The sequence below is a fragment of the Mustela lutreola genome, chromosome 9 (assembly GCF_030435805.1).
Source record: "Mustela lutreola isolate mMusLut2 chromosome 9, mMusLut2.pri, whole genome shotgun sequence".
Classification (NCBI taxonomy): domain Eukaryota; kingdom Metazoa; phylum Chordata; class Mammalia; order Carnivora; family Mustelidae; genus Mustela; species Mustela lutreola.
The window spans coordinates 62,596,795-62,616,550 of record NC_081298.1 but is presented as its reverse complement, the minus strand read 5'-3'; the positions used below and the strand labels follow the sequence as shown (position 1 = coordinate 62,616,550).

Sequence of the window (19,756 nt, the reverse complement as noted above, 5' to 3'; positions counted from 1 at the left end):
CAGACAAACTTTGTTAAGAAGGCCCTCCTTGGGGCGCCGGGGTGGCTCAGTGGGTTAAAGCCTCTGCCTTCGGCTCAGGTCATGATCCCACGGTCCTGGGATTGAGCCCCACATCAGGCTCTCTGCTCAGCAGGCAGCCTGCTTCTCCCTCTCTCTCTGCCTGCCTCTTTGCCTACTTGTGATCTCTGTCTGTCAAATAAATAAATAAAATCTTAAAAAAAAAAAAAAGGCCCTCCTTTTCCATTAGTTTCTCCCATGTAGGTGGCCTCCCACAGTCTGCAGCCCCCAGAAGTCTGGAAACTCTTCTCCCTTTGTCTTGTCACTTCCTTACAAATTTGTCATTCTTTGTCCAAATGCCATGTAAGTCCAAGTTTGAACCATCCCTTTGAGCTACCCGTCACTGAGTTCCTCCCACATGCATGTATGCTGTCCATGTCAGGACATTATGTTTTCTCTCATTCATCTGTATTTTGTCAGATTATTATTCAGGAGCACCTGTAGAAGCCATTCATTAATAAATACCACATGTTCCCTATAGAAAGTACTATTTCTTTTTGTTATTAAATTGTGTGTATGGACAGCACCTTCCCCTATCAAATGGTTGCAAAACACTGCAACTGCCCCCTTGAAGTGTAGCCTTAAGGTTTGATCATTTCTCTTTCTTTCTCTGTGTATGTATGTGTGTCTCTTTCCTTTTCATCTGTGTATATAGTCTCCCCATCGCCTTTTGCCAGAATCTTTCATGGATATAGCTGTACAATTACATATAATGCATGGATTTTAAGTATTCATTCTGAAGAGTTTTGTTAATCATATACACCTATTTAACTGCCATCTGTGGAAATAGTAAACATTTCCCAAATCCCAGAAAATCCTCTCAAGTTTCTTTCTAGTCAGTTCTGCACTATTTCCCCTAAGAGAGAGAGAAAAACAAAACAAAACAAAACACTAGTTTCTAACAATTATACTTGTTTTGCCTATATGAATATTCATATAAATTGAATCATAAAATGTGTGCTTTAGTTTTAAATTTGTTTAAAGATTTTATTTATTTACTTGACACATACAGAGAGAGATCACAAGTAGGCAGAGAGACAGGCAGAGGCGGGGGGAGTAGGGGAAAGCAGGCTCCCCACTGAGCAGAGAGCCTGATATAGGGCTTGATCCCCGGACAATGAGATCATGACATGTGGGGCTTGATCCCAGGACCCTGAGATCATGACCTGAGCTGAAGGCAGAGGTTTTAACCCACTGAGACATAGGAGCCCCGTTTGTATTTTTTCTTATGAGTTCTCTATGTAATTTGCAAATTTGTGTTCATCTTTGTGCAGGGGCCCTGCTACTCTGCTCTATATCATTCCAATTTTAGTATATGTGTTGCTGAAGAGACCATAGTTCTTTATGTATTTTGGATTCAACTCTTTAATAAGATAAACATTTTTTCTCAAACTACTATTTTTTAATGAACAGTGGCAAGTACATATCATAACCATTCTCTGGAGTAGATATACCCAAACATTCAAGTAACAAATATACCAGGCAGTTATTGCCATCACAAATATTTGGTATAAAAAACTATCCTAAAACACAGTGACTTAAAAGAATAGCATTTATATAGCAACCAAGGGATGAACTCAGTTGGGGTCAGCGGATCTAGGCTGGGTTCAGCTAAAGCATCTTGGCTGAGGTGGTTCTGTTCCATGGGTCTCATGTTCTCTTCCTGGAATCAGTGCGTGGGCACAGCCATATTCTTCTCATGGAAATGGCTGAGGCACAAAAGGACCAGCAGAAACATGCCAGGCCTCTTGAGTCTTAGACTCAGACTAACACTGTGTTACTTTCTCATCCACCTGCAGACCAAAGCCTCAATCATGGATGAAACTAGAGCTAAAGTGAGAAAAGTGCCCTGCCCACCATTAGTAACCTTGGCAAAATTACTTGGCAAATGACATAGATACAGGGAGGAGTGAAGAATGGGAATTATTGAAATCTGTTGCAAACATGTGACAGTTGCAAGTTTATAAGTCCATTTTTAAGAAATTTATGATAGAAAAAAGACAGGAATAATTCACAGAATATTTTGTCCTCATTCACTGTCTTGCTGAATGTTTGATTTCCCGCCATCCACCCAATTCATTCCATTTCGTATTCAACTAGTCCTAAAACCATTCATTTATTAATCCATGAGTTTATTTAATAATTATTCAGAATATTTCATCTATGCGAGGTACTGTGTGCTGGGTTCTAGAAGTACAACAGTGAACAAGACAGGAAGAAATTATGAAGTTCAGAACAACTGAGTAGGAAAGTTCATTCTGTAGGATGCTAAGGGAGTCCACTGGAAGGGCAGCGTACCCCGAATCCTAGTGTGAAGAAAGATTTTACAAAGAAAATTATATCTAAGCGAAAGCCTAACTGACACATATGAGTTAAAAAGGCAGAGGTGGAGAAGAGATGTAGTAGCTTGTGCAAGAAAATGCGTAAATGCAGCCCAGAGTTTGAGTAGAGAGGTGACTATGGGTACAGAGTGGAGGAGAGTGGGTCGAAGATGTGGAGAAACAGGAGGCAGGGAAGATACTGGAGGGATGGATTCCATTGGACGGATTCCAGTGACATCTTGGAGTACTGGTGAGAGGGGTTGGAGTTTGATTTTAGGTAGGATGAATGGAGAGGGAGAAATCAAGTATAATGGCCAAATTTCTTGACTAATCAAATAGATTTCACTTTTAATGAAGTAAGACGTAGAGGAAAGGGTCACATTGGGTTGATGGGAGGAACAGACAAATTTTATTCTAAGATATTGAGTTACTGTGTTAAAAGGTAAACTGAGCCATACTAAATATTTTAAGAGGGGTGTGTGTGTGTGTGTGTGTGTGTGTGTGTAAAAATGAATTCAAATCAGGCAGCATCCCATCTAGAAGCCATAAAGAAGTTCCAAGGAACCCCATAAAATGGAGGACTTATATGGGCAGAAAGGAGATGGAATGAAGAAGATGGAGAAGAGGCACATTAACATGTGCAAGGTTATGGCAAGCTGACTTTCCTTTGGGGGATAACAGGGACTTCTCTGGAAGATTATCTAATTAGTGCTGGTGAGATGATTCCTGATCAACTGATTCAGGATGCCATTTCTGGAAGAGCTGGAACTGTAATTAAATTAAACCTTGGCTTGGTAACATGGGGCTTAGCATAAGTGACTCTATTGGGGGCCTATTGGTTTATTTTTAACACTTGTGAGATACCTAGGAGTTACTGTCTTCCAGCTAGCAGTAAATATGAACCTGAAGTTTAATAGAGAATTTAGGACTGATAGTAGCTTTACAGGTCACAGGTATAGTCAGGATTGAACGCCAGGGAGAGGGTAAGAGTCTCATGGAGAATACACAAAATAGGAGGACAGAATGGGGAAGAATATCAGTCAACAGGTCAACAAGGAAAGGGTCTACAGATGAGGGGATCTCGCCAGGAAGGCAAAACAACTTTTTATTTTGTATTTTTTAAAAATTTCTTAGAATTATTTGAGAAAATCAGAATTTATTTATTTTGATCAGCTCCACAGAAATAATAAACTCTTCAGTCAACAGTAAAGAAATAAAAATGGGCTTTCCGCAACGATGTACATTCCATTGCTCAATCTCTTGTTGATGTTCTTATGTTTGTTTTCAGGTGACTTCAATGGACAAGTGAGTTTATCTGCTTACTTTATTCTCTATGCCCAATACCTAAGGGGCATATCCTGAATGTATGGTAATTTACCATGATACTTTAAACATTTTGGAAAAAAAATCATCTGTATGGGTCAACATTTTATATGTTAAGGCAGAAGATACACCTTTAGATAGGTTTCATTTCAACCACAGTCTTTTGAATCAAGATACAACCATGCCTGATGCAGCAGATTCTCACTTCCCAGAGTGTAGTAACACATCTTAGGACAGAGCATACTAAGGTGTTGGTGGAAAACACGAGTATAACTTTATTTATTTTTATAAAGATTTATTTATTTGAGAGAGAGGGAGAGAGACAGTACAAGTTAGTGGACAGGCAGAGGCAGAGGGAGAAACTCTCCCTGCTTAGCAGGGAACCTGATTTGGGGCTCGATCCCAGGACCCCAGGATCATGATCTGAGCCAAAAGCAGACGTTTGACTGAGCCACCCAGGTGCCGTTATAATTTATTAATTTAAAGACATACTCATAAGAGAGCCTGGGTGGCTCCGTTGGTTAAGCATCTGCCTTTGGCTCAGGTCGTGATCCCAGAGTCCTGGGATCCCTGCTCAGCAAGAAGTCTGTCTCTACCCCTGCCCTTCACCATGCTTGTGCTCTCTCTAACTCTCTCTCTTTCAAATAATAAATAAAATCTTGAAAAATAAATTAATAAATTATGATAAAGCATCTTTATCAACTCAAGTTGTCAAAACAGAAGCAATTTAGTTATAAAATGTGGAACCTGGGTACTAGTGGAAGAATGCAAGTCTGCTTAACAGAGACAACTACATAATCTAATGACAAGAAGTAGGCTCTTGGTGCAGCCTAATAGAGGAACTGGTTTTACAACTTTGTTTGATGTCTGTGAATTAAACAACAGGTCTTAAAAACAGGTTTATAAGAACTGGTTCTTAAATAGTGAAAGCTAGATCGCACCGCAGGCATTTTTGAAGAGGAAACTGCCTGTTACCTTGAGTAGAATATACACAAGATGAATGAGTCAAAAGATTTCATATGTTTTGGTTGTCTTCACAATATAACTATGACTCAGGCAGTGAGTCACATCAGTTGTTAAAAATGATTTAAATATAAGCCAAATAATGTGTTCTTATGAACACAGCTTGGCCACTAATTTTAGATAAATGGACATATCCTTTTTTTTTTATTTTGATGGCTAACTTCCAGGTGTTGTTTTTTGTTTTTTTTTTGGTCTCTGTTATAAGCCAAAATCCTATAGTATCCCCTCTCTAGGACCATGGCAAGTGATGCTTACGACAGGAAGAAGTTGAGAGTAATCTGAGAACACTTCTTGACCCCCTGAAATGCAATAAAAGCCTGGATCTAAGGAAACTGGAGTGAAGTATGAAGAGAAGGAAGCCTGCTTCCTTGTGTAGATGCAGAAAAGTATGGTACGGGGGTGGGGGGGGGAGACAGAAGGTAGATAGATAGAGTGAGCTAGATAGTTATATCGTCACCATGTCATCATTGAATTCTCTGGCTTCAAACTGAGGGGTATATGTTTACATATGTGTATGTATCTGTGTGTTCCTGTGTGTGTAAGAGGAAATATCTATTAGGGAGAAGGAAGGGGGAGAGGCGGAAGGACAAGGAAGGAGGAAGAGGAGAAACAAAGGAAGAAAAGAAGGAAAGAGGAGGAGGGGGAGGAGGAAGATAGAGATGTACCATGAGAAAAACCTATGATAACAACATGGCACAGTCCCTTCCAACACTAAGGGATAATTCTGGTTTCCTTACTCTCTTTCGCAGATGCAAAGAGCAAGACAAAACACAGAAACATCCAGACTTGTATTTAGGAATATGTTTCCTGCACTCAAGTACAATTCATCACAGGGACCATAATAAAAGTAGAGAGTCAGGTAGGAATGGGAGTGTTACTGCCTTATTTTATTCTTCCAAATAATCACATTTTCCACTTGTCAGTAGACAGGTACCTGAAGTCTGAGAATAATAAGGACATCATTAAGTGAGTAAATAGAGAACGGGGGGAAAAACAAAAGAAAACTGAGTTGAGATTTCTTTTCTGATTTTATTTCCTCCTTATCAACAACTATGAAGATTCTTATCACAGCTGACCTCTGTTCCTACGCTTTACCACACGGAGGCCATTATCCTCGGTCACCGAAACCTCCCTTCTACAGTTGTTCTCCCTAAGAGGGGCAAGCAGGCTTTCGGGGAGTCGAGAATAAGGCGCGGAAGGTGGCAGGCGCTGGTATTCAGTAAAGGCCCGCCTGGCTTTGCCAGACATGGCTGAGCTCGGAGGGGAGGGGGATGCGCGCCCGCGCATGCGTGTGTTGCAAAATAAAGCTTCCTGGGTTTAGCTAGATTTGATTTCAATTCTGAGTGAGCCTGTATTTCCATGGCAAATCAACAGTAACTTTTCACAATTCTTTCTTCTCTGCAGGTAGGAGTGTAGATCAGATTGTGCCTACATTCTTTGGGATCAGAAAAATCATTTCCCTTCCTCTCTGTCTTTAGCTAATTTCCTCCCAAATCTCACTCTCCTTGATAAAAACATAATATTTCATAATGGCAACCCAGTGGTATGGAGCCTCATTACGCCTCAGCAAATCTGTGATTATGTTTTATTTACGTAGTATCTTTATTTAGGCCAGATATTCATAAAGAAAACTTCCAGGCGGTCCCAGAGAGATACCAGGAAACGCTCAAGTATTATTAAGCTGATTGGGAAGAGACCAAGCTACAAGTCAGGTTAGGATCCTTTTCTTGGATATGGCACTGATTTTTTTTTTTTTTTAAACTAAGTCCACGCATTCGTTAGGACTTCACTCTCTTCTGTAAATGCAGGCATTGGAATGGAAAAGATTTTGTGCGCGCGCGCATGCTCACTCTCACGCAATTGAGAAATTGGGAGATGCTATTCCTTAACACTGGCACGTGGACATTTCCCTTCAGTGTTTCCGTCTACTACTTGGCATTGTGGGGGCTGTCTTGCTCCACTGTAAGTATTACTCAAAAGGCATCTGATCCCTTTGCGTTTCAGTGATTCATCTGGCTCCAGTTTATAAGCCTGGGTCATCGGCTCATACCTGTAATGTAACAACTAAACACTAACATCTGGGAAAACAGTGTCCAGGCCAGTGTAACTTTGCACAAGCAGCTGCTTCGGTGTGTGTTTTCCTACTAAATTCTTGTTGGAAGGCCTTCCTGCTAACCTGTGGCTTCAAGGACAGCACAGACTTCCTGGGTAATTGAACCCTTAACTCCTGAGCATGGTAACTGTGCCTGTGTTTTTGAGCAGTTGGAAATGGATTCGAGTAGGAGTGAATTTACTCTAAAACTCAAACCTAGGTAGGCTTGAATTTAAACCTAAATAGGCTTGAAATTTGGTCTAGTAGAACTGAAACTGATTTCTTTTTTGCATATCCAATTGATGTTAGTGATTCTGATGTCCAGTGTACCTGTAGATTCAAAGGAAAGTGAGGGGTTGAGTACCTAGTATAAACTGGGTCTTCAGCCAATCACTCCTCACCCCCGTTATGTATGTCTTTCTGATTGTTTCCATAAGTGCCCAAGTGATTAAAAGATCACAAGTTAATTTTGAGTCATTGAAAACTGAAGTCCCTTGGGTCCATAGAGGCAAAGAATTTCATTTCTTAACCATATGTGTGAAGGAGTTATATCTCCTCCAGTTGAGACTGGCATACTTTACATTAGTGAAGTGATATCAAGCATAAATATATATTTTTAGGATTCCTTGGGATTCAGATAAGATCCAAGAGTTATAGAGCAATATCAATGGTTATTAGGCATTACACGATGTGATACAGAGAATCTCGAGGCTGCCAGGGACTTTCAGTGACGATGTGGGAAGGACAGTTAATATTTACTTAATGTGCACTCTGAGCAGACTTGCACTGGGTGCTTAACCGTATTTTTGCAATCAATCATGAAAGCAGCTCTGCAAAGTAGACACCATTATTCTAGTTGCATACATGAAAAAAATAAATAAATTGATGTTTGTGAAGCTGTAAAAATGTACCAACATGGGCACCCTTGTAAGTATCATGCACATTCATTGTTAATATGGTTTTGTTGTTATTGTTGTTGTTTTTACCACTCATGTATTCGTATATGTATATCACTTTTTTGTCAACTAACTCTAGGATAGAAAAGATATCCACACTTATAAAATGGAAGAACAATTCGAGGCAGAAATATGATCAGTAAAGTTATAAAATGTATGTGGAAACACCAAAGAAATGTTAATAGTAATAAGCACTGAAAAACAATCATGTCTAGTATTTGATCAATTATTCCAGAGAAGGGAATAAATATGTATCTTATAAATGTTGATATAAAAATATATAAATATATAAAAATATATATCTAAAAATATAGAAGGATGATTTTTCTTCCATAATAGAATTCTTAGGAAACCTCAGCGCAATGTGAAATTCCATTTTTAGGATGAGTGATTATGCATATATGAGTCATGTAGGTTGATGATGCCGTACTGCCCTTCATCAGTGAATTTCTCTTTGTGTGTTTTTAATCTCTCTATTTTATTGAGGAGAATGTTTATTTATTTTTTAAGATTTTATTTATTTATTCCAGAGAGAGAGCATAAGCAGGAGAGGGGGAGATACAGAGGGAGAGGGAGAAGCAGAGTGTCTGCTGAGCAGGGAGCCCGACCAGAAGCTCAATCCAGGACCCTGGGGGCATGATTTGAGCCAAAGGCAGATGCTTCACTGATTGAGCCAGTCAGTGAAGGTGCCCCTCTAACATAAGAGACTATTTAGTGTGTACTTAGTTATATGTACCTGTTAGCTGGCTTAAGGTATGCTTATCTCTTCAAAGCAGAGAGCGTCAATTACCATATGGTTTCACTTATTTGTGGAGCATAACAAATAGCATGGAGGACATGGGGAGATGGAGAGGAGAAGGGAGTTGGGGGAAATTGGAAGGGGAGGTGAATCATGAGAGACTATGGACTCTGAAAAACAATCTGAGGGGTTTGAAGTGGTGGGGGGTGGGAGGTTGGGGTACCAGGTGGTGGGTATTAGAGAGGGCATGGATTGCATGGAGCACTGGGTGTGGTGAAAAAATAATGAATACTGTTATGTTGAAAATAAATATATTAATTTTTAAAAAGTTATTACATTATTTTTCACAAAATTTAATCTGTATTCTAACCTCAACATTAACCATATTAAATTCATAGCATAAAATATGCATTTAAAATTAGTTTTAGGAAATAAAATTTTCTTGATATTTGAAACTTAATTTCTGTGGAAGCCAGGTCAAGTATCTTGGCAAACAACATATCAGAATTATTTCAATTCTCTAAACCCAGAGTGAGCAAAAGGTAATCTTTCTCTCTGACATTGTGGCATAAACAGGAAATATATACTGTTTTATGTAAATATTAAATTTAATGTTAAATGTAAAAATTCAAAAAGCAAGTAGTATATTAATCAAATAGAAAGTGGTGTGAAGTATGGTTCTGATTAATTTCCAATTTTCTTTCTGAGAAAGAGCACAGAGGACCCTTACATGAGGTGGTAGGGAATGTCTTGGTCCTGGTTTCTGATCATTCCTATCTATCATGTTCACCCATTTTGTAACTCCCACTGTCATAATAAATTTGAGATCTAATTTTTGTATATTTATATTTTAAAGTACAATAGTTTGACTCATCTGGAAAGGTCTGTGTGGACCTATCCTGCTACTGGTACCGTCCTAGCCTCAGAGATGAACGGTGAGTAGTTCTGGAACCTGGGCAGACTTGAGATGATTGCAAGGAGTTTTATTTTAGAAGGGGTGGAAAGATTACATTTTTTTTTTTAACTGAAAATGTTTCATTTTCTGGAGCACCTGGGTGGCTCAGTGGGTTGAACATCTGACTCTTGGTTTCAGATCAGGTTATAATTTCAGGGTCATGAGATCAAGCTCTGCCTGGGCTCCATGCTCAGCAGGAAGTCCACTCGAGATTCACTCTCAACTTCTCCCTCTGCCCCTCCCACCACTCGTGTTCACAGGCGCTCTCTCAAACAAATAAATAAATCTTTAAAAAGAAATGTTTCATTTTCTGAAGGAAGCTCTGTAATAACTCCTTTGGAAAAGGTGACATAGAGAGGCAAAGGCATTGCTATTCACCTGATTTGTTGTACCTAGTTAATTTTATACTTTTCATTGAGGCTTTTACATAAAGTGACCCTTTCATTTGTTTTCAAGTTAGTCGGTTGTCTTGGCATTCCACATCGTCATTTTCACCTAAGGAAGAAGCCACCACCACAATGTTACAATTTGGGAGGACATTCCCAGGACTTCTGAGCAGAAAAATCTCAGAGAAGTTGCCAGCTAGACTTGCCTTTCCTCTTTATCAGCATAATTTACAAGAATGCTAAAAGCATGTAATAAAGACTGAGAGAGAGTTTAGATGAAAGTGCAAGGAGCAAACATTGGACTGAGTGATAAACAGAATGAAAAAGAATTCTCTAAGAATTAAGTAGGGCATGTCCAGACATCAAGACCATTCAGTGATTTTTTTTTTTTTTCACTCATTCAACCACTGGCTAGGCATTTACCACGCCCTTCTAGTCTACCAAACCCTATGGCATCTGCTCTAGAACAGCTCATGTTCCTGGATGAGACACACACATGAAGGGATGGGGACAAAGGATGAGTGAATAGAAGGAAGAGAGCCATGGACTATCTTGTAAGTAACCAAAGAAGGGCTATATGAAGTCTTCTGTAAAGATTTTTCTCTGTATAATATTCCTCAGAATTCCAGAATTGACAAAACTACCTCTAAGTAAAGTCTCTGACCCAGAATAAAAATAGGTTCCTAAAGCAAATCAGGGGAATTTTTTATGTATATGCTCATACTAGGGATAAATCATCGTTTAATGCAAAATAGCCCAGAATTCAAGTACAGAATTCTGAAGAAGTCCCAGGCCATGTCCCTGTGCAAAAATAAATTGCCGTCTATATTGGTATATAAATTTGAGTCTATAAGGGCAGTATCTTATGGGCTGTTCATTTGCTCCTAGAGTTGGAACAGTCTCTAAGCTTGAATTAATTAATATGGATGATTCGGGCCAACCCATGAGATAATGAGCCTCATTAGTTAAAATACTTCATGTTGTACAGTGATGAGAGTCTGTCACAAAGTCTAAAAGAATTCAGTTGAATAACCATTTGTTGAATGAACAAATCAATATCTGAACACATTTCACAAGTTATATTAAGTGTAGGCAGCTCCTTTTTCATAAATCAAAGTCTGCATGAAAATAAACAAATCCTTTATTAAATACAAATACTGGACATTTGCTCTCCAGTGTCCTTTCAGATCTTTCTGATACGGTCCCTTGGTCCTACCTGACTTAAATGCCATTTTACCATTGTCATTGTACATTGTAAATGCCATTGCCATTGCCCTTGCATATTCCTTCAAGCTCTTCACTTTGTCCTACATGCCTGGTGAAACCTCAATATAGGTTAATCTGAGCTCTGCCCACTGCATGCTTGCACCTGTGCAAGGGAATGTGGATCCAGAAAACACACAGTCCAACTGGCTGTATATTCCTGGTTACAGACTTCAAGTGAGCTCTAATTGTATTTGGAATTCATAATTTATAGGCCTAGTCATTCACCCTTCCAATGTCCTTGAATGACTATTTTATATTTTCATTTTTTCCCTACATCTCCAATACCACTCTCCCTAACCTCACTCTCACTGAAGACTCGAAGTGATGAGATCAGAACCCATTAAGCCGCTGTCATCACAAATGCTCACTGACCTGTCTGTGCCCTTCTCTCCTGCTGCTGTGGATAGACTGGCCTTCCTCCCAGCCGAGCCTGGTCGTTCCACCTGCACACTGGATACTATCCCTCTCCTCTAACTGGGATAGTCCTTCAGAGATTTGTTTTTTTTTCTCTTCTAAGTCATTTTCCCCCTTAATGTTGGATCGTGCTCATCACTAGGCAAATATGCTATTAGTTCTCCAGTCTTTACAAATGTTTCTCTCTTTGACCCCCTGTTTCCCTCTGGCTATTGTCCCATTTACTTCTTTCCCCATACATTAAAATTCTTGTTGGTAGATGTTGGGACTCACTGCCTCCAATTCCTCTCCTCTATTCCCTTCTTCAGCCTGTGGGGATTTAACAGGTAGTGCTCTACCAAAATCGTTCTTCTTCAGGTCCCCAGACCTCTGTATCTCTAGATCAAAAGCCCCGTCTTTGTCCTCATCTTTACTCGATCGGTCACAGGATTAGATATTGGTACTCATGCTTCTGTCCCTGAAATACTCTCTTCGTTTGGCTTCCAGGATATAGACTCTGCTGAGTTACCTCTTATTTTCTCAATGTGCATTCCCAGTCTTTGTTTACTGGTTCTTCCTCAACTCTACAACCTCTAAGCATCAGCAAAACTCGTGGTTCAGTCCTTGAACCTCTCTTCTTTTCTCCCTCTATGCTCCCTCCTTGGGTAGTCTCAGTGTTACCCCCGGAAGAATTGCCCAGTTAATTGGCAAAGACTAGTGCTCCCCTTCCTTAGTGACTGTTGTTGCTTGGGAAAAAAACTGCCCAGCCAGAGATTGTATTTCCAAGTTCTCACATCTAATTATGACCACTGGTCTATTTCTTGCCAATGGAATATGAGTAGAAGGGATTTGTATGCCTCAAAAATTTCCCAGGGACATGATTTGTTTTTCCTCTCCACCCGTCGGGTGACGGTACCAATTGGCAAGCCTCGATCAGCCTATGTCCCTTAATGACTGTGTGAACCCTTCCCCTGAGATTTCCCTATTCCTCAGTGTGGACTGGATTTTAATGGAATGAGAAATTTCTATGAATTTAGGGAGTAAGGTTTTGGTTTTGAGTTTCAGCTCTGGTCACTTAGAGGCTGTGTTTTTCTGTAATAGCAAGAATATTGCCCTAATTAATATACCAATCTATTAGCTGCTGACTCACAGATCAACATATCTATTCGGAGCTTCTTCCCTAAATCCCAAACCTGAATATCCAACTCTTTTTGACATTGCCACTTGGAGGTCTGATAGATACCCTAAGCTTACCATTTCCAAAGTTCCTGACAACCACACTCTAAACCAGCCTCTCCACAAACATCCTTGTCTGTGTTAAAACAAAACAGAACAAAAAAAAGAACTTTCTATTTTTTTCCCTTTTCAAAAAGATTTTATTTATTTATTTGAGAGAGATAGAGAGAGATTGAGAGAATGCACAGAGTGAGAAAGGGAGCATGAATGGGGGTAGGCAGAGGGAGAGGAGAAGCGAACTCCCTGCTGAACAGGGAGCCTGATGCACCCGCACCACCCCCATCCCAGCACCCTGGGATCATGACCTGAGCCAAAGGCAAATGCTTGACAGACTGAGCCACCTAGGCACCCAGAACCCAGAACTTTCTTTCCTTTTTTTTTTCCCCCAAAGATTTTATTTATTTATTTGACAGAGAGAGAGAGAGAGAGAGAGAGAGAAGAGAGGGAATCACAAACAGGGGGAGTGGGAGAGGGAGAAAAGCAGGCTTCTTACTGAGCAGGGAGCCTGACATGGGGCTCAATCCCAGGACCCTGGGATCGTGACCTGAACCACCCAGCTGCCCCATCCTGGAACTTTCTTAAAGCCACTCCATTCCCCCTCTGCCCCCGGGGCTCAGAGAAGATGACATACAGTTAACCTAGAGTCTTCTTTTTCTTCCACCCTCCAAACTGATCTTTCAGGTAATAATGTTCATTCTACTGCCCCTAGGTGGACACAATTTAGCATCATCTCTCATTTAGCTTATTTTGAAAGATTCCTAATTTGCATCGCTGCTTTTGTCCTTGCTTTCCTAATCTTCTTTCTCACAACAAGAACTAGAGGAATCCCATTAAAACAAAAGTCAGATCGTCTCATTTATTTCTGCTCAAACTTTTCAAAAGATTTCCCATGTCAGTGTAAATGTCAATGTCCTTGTCAGGGCCTCCAGGGCCCTTGGTGCTAAGGCCCCTATTTCTTCCCAGAGTCTCACTTCTGAATTCCATAACCTTTGATATTTATTTCGTTTGGGGCTTCTATCACATTGGAGGCACTCTTATGGCTGTTTATTCACAGCCTACAAGCCTGGAAAGAAATTTCTGTTCTCATTTCAGCTCTGTCACTTGGAGGCTGAATAGCTTTTGATCAGTTTTTTGTTTTTTTTGTTTGTTTGTTTGTTTGTTGTTGTTTTTTTTTTTTACACTTTGAGGAGCCTCGCATTTCCTCTATCTAAACGGGGGTTTGGGGAGGAAATACTCATCACATAGGATGGTTGGGTACCAATAAATAAAGAAAACAAACTAAAAGCTCTCCATTCGGGGTGCCTGGGTGGCTCAGTGGGTTAAAGCCTCTGCCTTTGGCTCAGGTCATGATCCCAGGGTCCTGGGATTGAGCCCCGCATCGGGCTCTCTGCTCAGCGGGGAGCCTGCTTCCTGCTTCCCCTCCTCTCTCTCTGCCTGCCTATCTGCCTACTTGTGATCTCTGTCAAATAAACAAATGAAATCTTAAAAAAAAAAAGCTCTCCATTCATGTTGACGTCATAATTAACATCACCATCCCAACCACCATCATCATCATTAGCCCTGTCCTTCATCCCCCTCATCACCATGATCATCATCACCACCACCCATCATGATCATTACCGTCATTCCCACCACGATGACCACCACATCATCACCATTATAATCATCACCACCATGAGCACCATTGTCATTGTTCTATAGCGCAGTTGTCTAGTATAGCTTCTAGGGTCAAATTATCTGTATTCAAAACTTCACTGGCTCGGTGAGCTTGGACAAGTTACATAACTCATCTGTCTATCGTTTTCCTCATTTGTGAAATGGGATCTACTAATAATGTCTATAGTTTTAACGTGTCAAAAGTTTTTAATGAGATGGTAGGTAGAATCTTTGAGAAACAGCCTGTCTCATGGCCTGTGACCTGTAAATGTTAGCTGTGGATATTCTATTGATTCTATCATGGTATATAGTTCTCAAGGGGAAGATTCATATGGTCTATCTCTATTTCCTGCCCTAATGAATGCTTAGCACACTAGTAGGGTCTCAAAAAGTTAAATAAATACTTGAGGTTTGGTTGAACAAATAAATTAATGGTTGGATGAATAAAAAATGGGTCAAAAATAGGGCATAATGTAGTACACATTCAATTTTAAATGAATGTTGTCTCCTTAAGAAATTTTCAAGTTTTAAGGCTGATAAAGAGAACTGTAGAAGGGAGAATGGAGACTCAGAGGTATGCACACTCAGTTTTACCTTGGGGAAGCACTGAGAATCCAGAGAAACAGCCCTCTGAATGAGGGGCAGTGTGGGCCAGACTTCACATTGGACGTGGCTGATGAGATTTTCTCAGAGTGAACCTTTAATAAGTAAGATCTGTGCAAGCATGCCTTTACAGTGACCTTTAGAGAGATAAATTAAACTCAAAAAGCTTTAAGGAGTTAGTTCAGATCAAAGAGCAGTAGGAAGTGGATGAAGATGGTTGGGTGGAGACCGGTGTTTTATTTTTCTAATTTTTAAAAAAAAATTTTAAAGATTTTTATTTATTTGACAGAGAGAGAGTACAAGTAGGCAGAGCAGCAGGCAGAGGGAGAAAGAGAAGCCGGCTCTCTGCTGGGCAGGGAGCCCAATGCAGGGCTCCATCCCAGGACCCTGGGATTATGACTGGAGCCGAAGACAGCCGCTTTAATTGACTGAGCCACCCAGGAGCCCCAAGATTGGTGTTTTATACGGCACCTCCTTTGTTTCCAGGTTTGAGTTTGGTCACATTTTTATTTCCAGTATGGTAAGCTATTGATTACATTCTAGAATACTATAGAAAATATAAATTTTTTGAGGGTATTCTCATTTCCAACTGTTTCTAGAAGCATTTTTGCCATGATCGTGAAGAACAGGGGAATGAATGTGCTACCCTCAAGTATGCCACTTGGGTAGATTGATTAGTTCGAGCTGTGGATGTTTGAAAAACAGCAGGTACAGGGAGAGGCTTTCCCCAAACTCCCTTTATCTGCCTAAAGACAGATTCTCCAAAAGGGAGTCGGCTGTTGTACATATTCCCAGGAATTTCATCTACTAGGAAAGATTGACTTGTCCTGGGAAAGGAGACTAGACGTTGACACCAGACAAACTGTGACATGAACTGTTATCTCTCATCTATTATTCTAAGGGCCCATTCATCTTTCTTAATCCTTTCCCCTCCCCTTTCCTACAAAGGTGGTAGTTCATCCTGAATTCTACACCACCTTGGAGAGATACTCCCTTAGCTTCCATGTTTGAATGAGGCACCCATGTTAATAAGCTTCTGTTTCTCTCTTGCTAACTTTTTATTACAGGGGTCTCTGCTAAAAACTCAGAAGGGTAGAAGAAAAATGATTTTCCCTCTCCTACAATCCCATGGAATTCTCTTATTTATTGGGCTCCCAAAGATACAAAGAGACTTTTTGTAGCAGGTGCTTAGCAACTGCCCAGGCTCACTTTATAAATATTTGTTGAATTGGTGAATGGGTGTGCCTTACATGTAATAATGGGATACTATTCGGAAGTTCCCAGGAGGTTGTCTTTTCGCTTTCTGAGTGCACTGCCTATCAGAATTGAGACATCACACAACAGAGTTTAAAGGAAAGGGAGCCTGAGGAGGATGACACAGGATGTAGGTGTGTGTCACTTTAACACAGATGTGTGGCATTCACATTTTAGATTTTATTTAAGCCTTTAAGAAAGAAACATAAGTTTGGGAGAAGGGGGTGGTATTATGGACATTGGGGAGGGTATGTGTTTTGGTGAGTGCTGTGAAGTGTGTAAACCTGGTGATTCACAGACCTGTACCCCTGGGGATAAAAATATATGTTTATAAAAAATAAAAAATTATATTAAAAAAAAAAAAGAAAGAAACATAAAGTTCATTATCCCAAGTGTTTTCTTTCACACAGGAAAGCCGGGGCTCTGAAAAGCTTCGTGGTTGATTATCTAGAGACAGAATCTTATTTTTAAATATACCAGGAGATTCCAACACTCAAAGTACCACTGTTACTAACCTTCGCTTTGCAGAAAGTAGCTCTTCAGACAGCAAAGTATTTCTCCACTGAGACGAAACAAGCGTCTCTGGCTAAAAAGAGAGAGAGTTTCATCTCACGCACATAATCAAACACTCTCAGCACTCCATGAGCCCAGTTAGCACAGATCTTTGAGAAGAGGGCTCCAGACTTTTGCTGAGGACTGTATTTATAAACAAAACAAAAACAAAGCTACTTTAGACTTGAACACTTCCAAACACGGTACCTTTCAGGTCAAGGGTACTAGGAGCGCTGACTTTTCAGAGGCAAAGATTTTGACTTGAAATGTCGCTACAAAAGGAAGGGTCAGGAGTTGTACAATGCAGATTGCAAAGGAGAAGTTAAAATATGAATCTATTATAAAAATACGTAAAAAATACATAGTGCGAAACGTCAGTTTTAAGTCTTTTCTATTACGAGGGACTCTGTAGTAACTAACAGTGGAGCCCTTCCAGGCTCCCTCTCTGGAGCAAGCCCACGCAGCGGCAAGGATCCCCCAGCTGCTGCGTGTGGGGAGAGGGCGGGCGCCACACTGTGGTGGAGGGGAGCCACTGCAACCTATGGACAATTGCCCCGGCTTGGTCAGCTTCCTCGGGACCCTCTGTCTTACAAATAGGAGTGATCCACAGCCTGCTGGAGTTGTCTGCTAGGACATGGGGATCCCAGCTTGCTCCCTCACACGCACTTAACAACCTCACAAAGCTCCCAGGTCTGTGTGGCAATCCACCAAGTCAATCCCAGATCCTCCAGAGCTTTCCAGGGCAAGAGGCAGAGATTGAAGAACAGCCTTGCACTTAGCCATGATCTTGACCTTCCCAGCAGAGCTCCCATTTTTATTTTTTAAGGTGCACTTCCCCCTCCTTTTTTTTTTTCCGTGCACTTTCTCTTAAGCTTAATTCCCAAGTCCTTTGTGAGTGTTAACGATGCCAAAGGTATTGTGCAGCTTGATGACTGCATGATGAAGGGGTTATTCCATTACATACACTGATATTCCGATATCCCAAGAGACCGCTTCAGATCAGCCAGTAGAGAAAACGATTACCAGTTTCTCGGATAGGGTTCATGAGATCCTTGTAAGCACATCTGTGCTATGATGTGAAGGTCAGTCTCAAATCAGGTAATTATAATGTGTATACTTAGAAATCCTGTCATGTGATTGGATTTTCAAAGTATTTGGGTGGAAAGAGAAAAAGGAGATGTGAGATCCTAAAATATGAACCAGGGATCGTTGGAGGGAAGTATTTCAGGTGGAACTGTTCATGTCTGTCCTGCCACTGATTCACCCACCCGAAAGGCCTGTGGCTCATATCCCTAAGGCAGACGAGCTGTCATCTATATAATAATTACTAAGTGGCATTTATTCTATTCTAGGTGCTGTGCTAGGAACTAAGGGTAAACAGGTGAATCAAATTGATCATCTTTACTTTCACCGAACTTTCAGTCTAACGGAGGTAAAGTGGGATGATTAAATGCTAAGACAGAAAAGTATGGACTGATATCAGAGGATATAAAATAAGAAGGCAGGTGCCAGGTAAGACCCTCAAGTCAGTTACCTTTGAGCAGAGAGGCCCTCGGAGGAATTAACAAGTTGAAGGGCAAAGAGGAGAAAGAACAGAATGTGCAAAGGTCCCGAGGTGAAAGAGAGCCTGGAGATTTGGTCAGAGTACATAAAGCATTGGTAGTGGGGGTAGGGGAGTAAAATAGTGAGAGTGAAAGGCAGAGGTCAAATCAGGTAAGTCACTGTAGGATTTTAATCCTTCCAAATGGCACTGAAAAGTCACTGAAGGATATTAACCTGATAGAGGCATGATCTTGCCTTCACTCATTTAAGGGGAGCAGTATAGGTGGTGTTATCACTTTCAGGGGATGAGCTCCTAGATATAGGGCCCTTTGAAAAATGGCTCAACCAGGTCCTCCTCAACATGGGGGGGGGGTAGCTTAATTCTTATCTGGTTAAGGGGAAAAATGAAAAGACTGTTTTTAAAACTATGTCTTTCATCTTCCATTTATCTAAAAGAACACTTTTCTAAGTGTAAGAAAAAGTTGCTAATCTTTAACTACATTAACACAGATTTATAAAAGTAGAGTAATACTAGAGTCTATAATTTCAGCGGTTACTCTGGGCAGTAAGATCCCAGACATGTAGATTTGTCATTCATCTTCTTGTTTATGATACACAATTTTCCTTTTTAAAAAATTTTTTTAAAAGATTTATTTATTTCAGAGAGGGGAAGAAGAGAGAGAGGGAGCAGGAACACAAGTGGACTTATGGGGAGGGGCAAATAGAATCTAAAGTTGGCTCTGCGATGAGCTTGACACAGGGCTCAACTTCCTGACCCTGAGATCACCACCCAAGCTGAAACCAAGAGTCAGGTGGGTACCTGACTGTGCCACCCAGGCACCCCTGATGCACAATCATTCTTGAAAGCATTATGTGTACTCAAACTCCTAGAAATTATTGCCCAAATGTGCCCTTGCCCTACTATTATTCCACCAAACTTGTAGAACTGGACTGACTTGCATACTGCAAATAAAACTTTATTTTGCTATGGCTTTTTGGGGGACGATCCCTGAATAATCTTCCACCGTTATATTTAAAAGAGCTTGAGAAAATAACCTGCCATTTATGGGAAACTGGTCCCCAATCAGAGGGTGTGCTGAAACCAGTGTTGGCATGGATAGGCTGATTTAAATTCCTTCTAGACTCTGATTTGATTTGTAAATTTGGATACATCTGTTTGCTGGTTTGTTTGTTTTTAAACATCTCTGCATCTACAATTCTTCAATTACAAAATGGGTATAAGAATGTTTATCTCTTTGGGGCTTTGTGATCATTGATGAAAAATACAGATAGAGTGCCTTGCTGCCCATGCACAGCTACACAATTTTACAAAGTTATTATTTGCTATTCCTTTCAGGGAATACAAAACACAATTTTTTTTTTAATTTAAAAAAAAAAATTT

At 40.4% G+C, this 19,756-nt stretch overlaps 1 non-coding gene across 1 annotated transcript; it reads right to left on the bottom strand.

The window, feature by feature from the left end:
- Nucleotides 1-1,285: 1,285 nt before the first annotated feature.
- Nucleotides 1,286-1,390, bottom strand: LOC131808712 (U6 spliceosomal RNA). The gene has a single exon (XR_009344917.1). It is a non-coding gene; the product is annotated as a U6 spliceosomal RNA (small nuclear RNA).
- Nucleotides 1,391-19,756: the final 18,366 nt, after the last annotated feature.